Source organism: Heptranchias perlo, chromosome 11, assembly GCF_035084215.1.
Source record: "Heptranchias perlo isolate sHepPer1 chromosome 11, sHepPer1.hap1, whole genome shotgun sequence".
In the NCBI taxonomy this organism is placed as follows: Eukaryota; Metazoa; Chordata; class Chondrichthyes; order Hexanchiformes; family Hexanchidae; genus Heptranchias; species Heptranchias perlo.
The window spans coordinates 14724225-14733020 of NC_090335.1; positions in this window are offsets into that span (position 1 = coordinate 14724225).

Below are 8796 nucleotides of genomic sequence, written 5' to 3' on the forward strand. Positions count from 1 at the left end.
CGCTGTTGTTTCAGCGTAAGTTTCCAGGAATTTCCGAGCCGTTCATTTTACAGAGAGCTGACCACCCCAGTGCCAACTGACAAAAGCAAGGCAGCTAGGAGGTGGACCTGCAACTTCACCGATGAAGACATACAGGCACTCCTGGAGGAAACTGAGGTGAGGAGGGACCGAGTCCTGGGCAGCAGGAAGGCCAAGCTGGCCTGTAGCATCAGTCGTGCCTGGATGGAGGTTGCATGGCACTGAGTGCCAACTCTGTCACGACCAGGATCTCAGATCAGTGTCAGAAGAAGACTAATGGCCTGACCAGCGCTGGCAAGATACTCACCATGCTCTACCTTTCTTCCTTGCTCATCCTGAACACCACCACACTCTAAACTCTCTTAAAGCAGCACTGACACAACTGACACTTGAGACTACACTTGGCTTAAGGATACCTCTGTCACCCAATCCTGCACAGCTCCCTAATCACATAGCATCTGATTAGCACAACCCTCAAACATGCTCCACCAATTTAGCCCTCTCGCACCTCTCACTTACCACCTCTACAAGACACCTGACACACAATGATCAACTGCAAGCCTCACCTACATTCTCTTTTCTTTTTGCACAACAAGTAGATGGATAACGCCAGAGTGGAAGACTACCGGGGGAGGGGGGATCCCCATCCTTAGAATATCCTGAGCGCCCCCCAATTGAAGGGAAGGTCATCCCGCTCCTGAACTGCTATGCCACAGTGGCCGCGATGGAAGCCAAATTCGGTGGCATCATGCTGCCGTGAGGTGAGTACCTAAGCTCCTGCTATCGGTCCACAGCAGCACTCTGCAACATTACACAGAGCCAACCTTCCACCCACTTTAAATGAACACTGCATCCTGAGGGAGGAGCATGCTCAACCATTCCAACCTTTTCCCTATTCTTCCTACAGATCCAGCAAAGCACCGGAAGGCAATTGAGGAGGGGGGAGAGCAGCTCGAGGAGGAAGCCTGGACCTCCATATTCCTGTAGGCTTCCACAAGGAGGGTGATGAGAACGAAGCAAAACACCAGGGCCCTATTCTACAGTTCTGGTCTGAGAACACACCTTCCTTGCCACCTACGAGCCATTCCGTCTCAACAGCAGCGTCACCTGGCTCACCCGTTCCAGGCATCAGCGCAGAGAGGTAGCCTCTGCGGCAGCCAGATAGGCAGAGCCAGGTATGCTCACCAGCTGAGTCTGACAGTTCGGGGAACGAGGAAGAGTGGGAAGTTGGGGAGGATATGGTCGCTCCTCCACAGAGGCAGAGTAGAAGGTGGCCAAGGACTGAAGAGTCCTGGAACCCAGACTTCACGGGTTCTTGCCTTAACAGACATACGTTCCAGGAATTTGAAAGTTGGCAGAGAGGTGCAGCTGTTAGATGCACAGCTCCCCAGAGAGGTCCTCATCAGCCTGGTGCGGCCTGCGCATGCGCTGGGGAGAGTAATACCTGGAGGGCCATACTGCCTGATTCTCTTTGCCTGGACATGCTGCTGCTCCAACTCCTCACCCATAGTGATATGCCCGTAGGGAAAGCTATCCCTTGTCCGAGGATGATCTGAGTGTAGTTTTGGGGGTGAAAGAAGAGAGGAAAGAACTACGGTAAAGTGGAGTGCAGGTGTCAGTGATTAAAAAATGTGAAGGAACAGGTTATTAAAAAGCTCCTCACAAGCCTGTAATCAGTAAGTGAAGTTGGTGTCCTCTTCAGCTCGAGAACTGCTCTCTTACACTGGTCTGAAGTGACGGGGAGCTGTTAGACCGGTTTTTTTTCGTGAGTACAGGAGCAGCGTAAACACAGGAAACTTCCATATATTTGTACAGTGCAGCTATGCAAATGAGCCCTGAGGGGCTTTGATGGGCATAATGTTTGCACTGTTAAAAAGATTGAGGAAACTCACGTTTAGTGCGCCAATGGTGCATAAGTGATACAATGCACTAAACACAAGTTTCATCGATCTTTATAGCACAATTATGACTTATATATGGTGTTACTGCCGAAAACACCAAGGAAATTCAAGTCGATTAAATATCAAACAAAAAATACTATACTGTCCTTGTGTAGGACCTTCATTAGGCCTCATACTGTGTCCAGTTTTAGTTCCCTCACATGGTGGCTGACCTAGAGGCCGTGGAGAAGGTTTGAGGAGGGCAACTAGATTGATACCTAGTTTACAGGCCTTTACTTACATGATAGGCTTGGAGAGGTGGAACTTTGTACTCTAGAAAAGCATAGAGTTAGAGTGTGAGGAGATTTGATTTGAGGCCTTTAAAATATGAAAGGATTACATTTAGTCCATGTCAATAGGCTGTTTGCGTTAGATAGGTTAGGCACCAAAAGCAAACAGTGCTGTGGAATGCAGTAGCAAGGCAGCAATGTAGAGCAATAAAATGAATTAGAATCATGGAATCATGGTCACAGCACAGAAGGAGGCCATTCAGCTCATCAAGCTCGTGCTGGCTCTTTGTAAGGGTAATCCAGTTAGTTCCCCGTAGCCCTGCAAATTTTTCCCTTCAAGTATTTATCCAATTCCTTTTTGAAAGCCACGATTGAATCTGCTTCCACCATCCTTTCAGGCAGCGCATTCCAGATCATAACTACTCGCTGCGTAGAAAAGTTTTTCCTCATGTCGCCTTTGGTTCTTTTGCCAATCACCTTAAATCTGTGTCCTCTGGTTCTCAACCCTTCCGTCAATGGGAACAGTTTCTCTTTATTTACTTTATCTAAACCCTTCATAATTTTGAACACTTCTATCAAAATCTCCTCTTAACCTTCTCTGCTCTAAGTAGAACAACCCGGCTTCTCCAGTTTATCCACATAACTGAAGTCCCTCAAAGAATCATAGAATCATAGAAAGTTACAGCACAGAAGGAGACATTCGGTCCATCATGTCGGTGCCCACCGAAAAAGAGCTATCCGGCTTAATTCCACTTTCCAGCACTCGGTCAGTAGCCCTGTAGGTTACGGCACTTCAAGTGCACATCCAAGTACTTTTTAAGGTTGAGGGTTTCTGCCTCTACCACCCTTTCAGGCAGTGAATCCAGACCTGCACCACCCTCTGGGTGAAAAAATTTCTCCTCAGCTCCCATCTAATCCTTCTACCAATTACTTTAAATCTATGCCCCCTGGTCACTGACTCCTCTGCTAAGGGAAATAGGTCCTCCCTATCCACTCTATCTAGTCCCGTCATAATTTTATATACCTCAATTAAATCTCCCCTCAGCCTCCTTTGTTCCAAAGAAAACAACCTCAGCCTATCCAATCTTTTCTCAGAGCAAAAATCTCCAGCCCTGGCAACATCTTTGTAAATCTCCTCTGTACCCTCTCTAGTGCAATCGCATCTTTCCTGTAATTGGTGACCAGAACTGTACGCAGTACTCAAGCTGTGGCTTAACCAATGTTTTATACAGTTCTAGCATAACCTCCCTGTTCTTATATTCTGTGCCTCGGCTAATAAAGGAAAGTATCCCGAATGCCTTTTTAACCACTTTATCTACCTGTCCTGCTATCTTCAGGGATCTGTGGACATGCATTCCAAGGTCCCTTTGTTCCTCTACACCGGTCAGTATCCTTCCATTTATTGTGTACTCTCTTGCCTTGTTTGCTCTCCCCAAATACCTCACACTTCTCTGGATTGAATTCCATTTGCCACTTTTCTGCCCACCTAACCAGTCCATTGATATCTTCCTGCAGTCTGCAGCATTCCTCCTCACTATCAACCACACGGCCAATTTTGTATCATCTGCAAACTTCTTGATCAAGCCCCCCACATTCATGTTCAAATCATTAATATGTACCACAAAAAGCAAAGACCTAGTACTGAGCCTTGCGGGACCCCACTGGAAACAGCCTTCCAGTTGCAAAAGCACCCATCAACCATTACCATTTGCTTCCTGCCACTGAGCCAATTTTGGATCCAACTAGCCACTTTCCCTTGGATCCCATGGGCTTTTACTTTTTTGACCAGTCTGCCATGTGGGACCTTGTCAAAAGCCTCGCTAAAATCCATGTACACTACATCAAACCCTCCTTGTTATCTGCTCTAAAAATTCAATCAAGTTAGTCAGACATGACCTTCCCTTAACCTCCTCTCCTCATTCTTCCTGCCAAAATGTATCACTTCGCACTTCTTTGCATTATATTTCATCTGCCATGTGTCTGCCCATTCCACCAGCCTGTCTATGTCCTCTTGAAATATATTACTATCCTCCTCACTGTTTACTACACTTCCAAGTTTTGTGTCATCTGCAAATTTTGAAATTGTGCCATGAACACCCATGTCCAAGTCCTCATCCCTGGAAACATTCTAGTAAATCTTTTCTGCACCCTCTCTAAGGCCTTCACATCCTTCCTAAAGTACGGTGCCCAGAATTGGACACAATACTCCAGTTGTGGCCGAACCAGTCTTTTATAAAGGTTCAACATTACTTCATTGCTTTCATACACTATGCCTCTATTTATAAAGCCCAGGATCCCCTTTGTTTTTTTAACCATTTTCTCAAGCTGTCCTGCCACCTTCAAAGATTTGTGCACAGATACCCCCAGGGCTCTCTGTTCCTGCACCCCTTTAGAATTGTACCATTTAGTTTACATTGCCTCTTCTCATTCATCCTGCCAAAATGTTTCACTTCACACTTCTTTGCATTAAATTTTATCTGCCACATGTCCACCCATTCCACCAGCCTGTCTATGTCCTCTTGAAGTCTATCACTGTCCTCCTCACTGTTTACTACACTTCCAAGTTTAGTGTCATCTGCAAATTTTGAAATTGTGCCATGTACACCCAAGTCCAAGTCATTAATATATATCAAAAAAAGCAGTGGTCCTAGTACTGACCCTTGGGAAACATCACTGTACACCTCCCTCCAGTCCGAAAATCAACCGTTCACCACTACTCTCTGTTTCCTGTCACTTAGCCAATTTTGGATCCATGCTGCCACTGCCCCTTTTATTCCATGGGCTTCAATTTTGCTGGCAAGCCTATTATGCGGCACTTTATCAAACGCCTTTTGAAAGTCCATATACACATCAACCGCATTGCCCTCATCAACCCTCTCTGTTACCTCATTAAAAAATTCAATCAAGCTAGTTGAAAGCAATTTGCCTTTAACAAATCCATGCTGGCTTTCTTTTATTAATCCACACTTGTCCAAGTGACGATTAATTTTGTCCTGGATTATCGTTTCTAAAAGCTTCCCCACCACTGAGGTTAAACTGACTGGCCTATAGTTGCCAGGTTTATCCTTACATTTTTTTTGAACAAAAGTGTAACATTTGCAATTCTTCAGTTCTCTAGCACCATCCCTATATCTAAGGAGGATTGGAAGATTATGACCAGCACCTCTCCAATTTCCACCTTTGCTTCCCTCAGCAACCTAGGATGCATCCCATCCAGACTGGGTGACTTATCTACTTTAAGTAGAGCCGGCCTTTCTAGTACCTCCTCTTTATCAATTTTTAGCCCATCCAGTATCTCAATTACCTCCTCTTTTACTGTGACTTTGGCGGCATCTTCTTCCTTGTTAAAGACAGAGGCAAAGTACTCATTTAGTACCTCAGCCATGCCCTCTGCCTCCATGCTTAGATCTCCTTTTTGGTCCCTAATTGGCCCCACCCCTCCTCTTACTACCCATTTACTATTTATAAGCCTATAGAAAACTTTTGGATTCCCTTTTATGTTAGCCGCCACTAATTTCCTTTTTTATTTCTCCTCTGTACTTTCTATATTCAGCTTAGTTCTCACTTGTATTATCAACCTGACTTCTGTCATTCTGCCCCTTTTTCTACTTCGCACTGAGGACACCATCCAACGTGTTGTGTGGCACTACCACCATGCTAAATGGGACAGATTCAGAACAGATCTAGCAGCTCAAAACTGGGCATCCATGAAATGCTGTGGGCCATCAGCAGCAGCAGAATTGTATTCCAGCACAATCTGTAACCTTATGCTCCGGCATATTCCTCACTCGACCATTACCAACAAGCCAGGGGATCAACCCTGGTTCAATGAAGAGTGTAGAAGAGCATGCCAGGAGCAGCACCAGGTGTACCTCAAAATGAGGTGCCAACCTGGTGAAGCTACAACTCAGGACTACATGCATGCTAAACAGCGGAAGCAACATGCTATAGACAGAGCTAAGCGATTCCACAACCAACGGATCAGATCAAAGCTCTGCAGTCCTGCCACATCCAGTCGTGAATGGTGGTGGACAATTAAACAACTAACGGGAAGAGGAAGCTCTGTAAACATCCCCATCCTCAATGATGGTGGAGTCCAGCACGTGAGTGCAAAAGACAAGGCTGAAGTGTTTGCAACCATCTTCAGCCAGAAGTGCCGAGTGGGTGATCCATCTCAGCCTCCTCCCGATATCCCCACCATCACAGAAGCCAGTCTTCAGCCAATTCGATTCACTCCACGTGATATCAAGAAATGGCTGAGTGGACTGGATACAGCAAATGCTATGGGCCCCGACAACATCCCGGCTGTAGTGCTGAAGACTTGTGCTCCAGAACTAGCTGCGCCTCTAGCCAAACTGTTCCAGTACAGCTACAACACTGGCATCTACCCGACAATGTGGAAAATTGCCCAGGTATGTCTTGTCCACAAAAGCAGGACAAATCCAATCCAGTCAATTACCGCCCCATCAGTCTACTCTCAATCATCAGCAAAATGATGGAAGGTATCGTCGACAGTGCTATCAAGCGGCACTTGCTCACCAATAACCTGCTCACCGATGCTCAGTTTGGATTCCGCCAGGACCAGTTGGCTCCAGACCTCATTGCAGCCTTGGTCCAAACATGGACAAAAGAGCTGAATTCCAGAGGTGAGGTGAGAGTGACTGCCCTTGACATCAAGGCAGTATTTGACCGAGAGTAGCACCAAGGAGCCCTAGTAAAATTAAAGTCAATGGGAATCAGGGGGAAAACTCTCCAGTGGGTAGCGTCATAACTAGCACAAAGGAAGATGGTAGTGGTTGTTGGAGGCCAATCATCTCAGCCCCAGTGCATTGCTGCAGGAGTTCCTCAGGGCAGTGTCCTAGGCCCAACAATCTTCAGCTGCTTCATCAATGACCTTCCCTCCATCATAATGTCAGAAATGGGGATGAGCGCTGATGATTGCACAATGTTCAGTTCCATTCGCAACCCCTCAGATAATGAAGCAGTCCATGCCTGCATGCAGCAAGACCTGGACAACATCCAGGTTTGGGCTGATAAGTGGCAAGTAACATTCGCACCAGACAAGTGCCAGGCAATGACCATCTCCAACAATAACCACCTCCCCTTGACATTCAACGACATTACCATCGCCGAATCCCCCACCATCAACATCCTGGGGGTCACCATTGACCAGAAACTTAACTGGACCAGCCACATAAATAATGTGGCTACAAGAGCAGGTCAGAGGCTGGATATTCTGTGGCGAATGACTCACCTCCTGACCCCCCAAAGCCTTTCCACCATCTACAAGGCACAAGTCAGGAGTGTGATGGAATACACTCCACTTGCCTGGATGAGTGCAGCTCCAACAACACTCAAGAAGCTCGACACCATCCAGGACAAAGCAGCCTGCTTGATTGGCAACCCATCCATCACCCTAAACATTCACTCCCTTCACCACCAGCGCACGGTGACTGCAACAACTCACCAAGGCTTCTTCGACAGCACCTCCCAAACCCGGGACCTCTACCATCTAGAAGGACAAGGGCAGCAGGCACATGGGAACAACACCACCTGCACGTTCCCCTCCAAGTCACACACCATCCCGACTTGGAAATATATCGCCGTTCCTTTATCGTTGCTGGGTCAAAATCCTGGAACTCCCTACCTAACAGCACTGTGGGAGAACCTTCACCATACGGACATCAGTGGTTCAAGAAGACGGCTCACCATCACCTTCTCAAGGGCAATTAGGGATGGGCAATAAATGCTGGCTTTGCCAGTGGCGCCCATATCCCATGAACGAATAAAGAAGCACCATAAGACCATAAGAGATAGGAGCAGGAGTAGGCCATTCGGCCCCTCGAGCCTGCTCCGCCATTTAATGAGATCATGGCTGGTCTTATTTTTACCTCAACTCCACTTTCCCGCCTTTTCCCCATATCCTTTGACTCCCTTGCTGATCAAAAATTTGTCTAACTCAGCCTTGAATGTATTCAATGACTCAGCCTCCACAGCTTTTTGGGGTAAAGAATTCCGAAGATTCACAACCCTCTGGGAGAAGAAATTCCTCCTCATTTCCGTCTTAAACGGGTGACCCCTTATTCTGAGACTGTGCCCCCTAATTTTTGATTCCCCCATGAGGGGTAACATCCTCTCAGCATCAACTCTATCGAGTCCCCTCAGAATCTTGTATGTTTTAATAAGATCTCCTCTCATTCTTCTAAACTCCAATGACTATGGACCCAACCTGTTCAATCTTTCCTCATAAGACAACCCTTTCATACCGGAATCAACCTAGTGATCCTTCTCTGAACTGCCTCCAATGCAAGTATGTCCTTCCTTAAATAAGGGCACCAGAACTGTCCGCAGTACTCCAGGTGTGGTCTCCCCAGCACCCTGTAAAGTTGTAGCATGACTTCCCTGCTTTTATACTCCATCCCCCTGGAAATAAAGGCCAATATTCCGTTTGCCTTCTGGATTACCTGCTGCACCTGTATGTTGACTTTTTGTGTTTCATGGACGAGGACTCCCAGATCCCTCTGTACCACAGATTTTTGTAGTATTTCTCCATTCAAATAATATTTTGTTTTTTTATTTTTCCTCCCAAAGTGGATGACTTCACATTT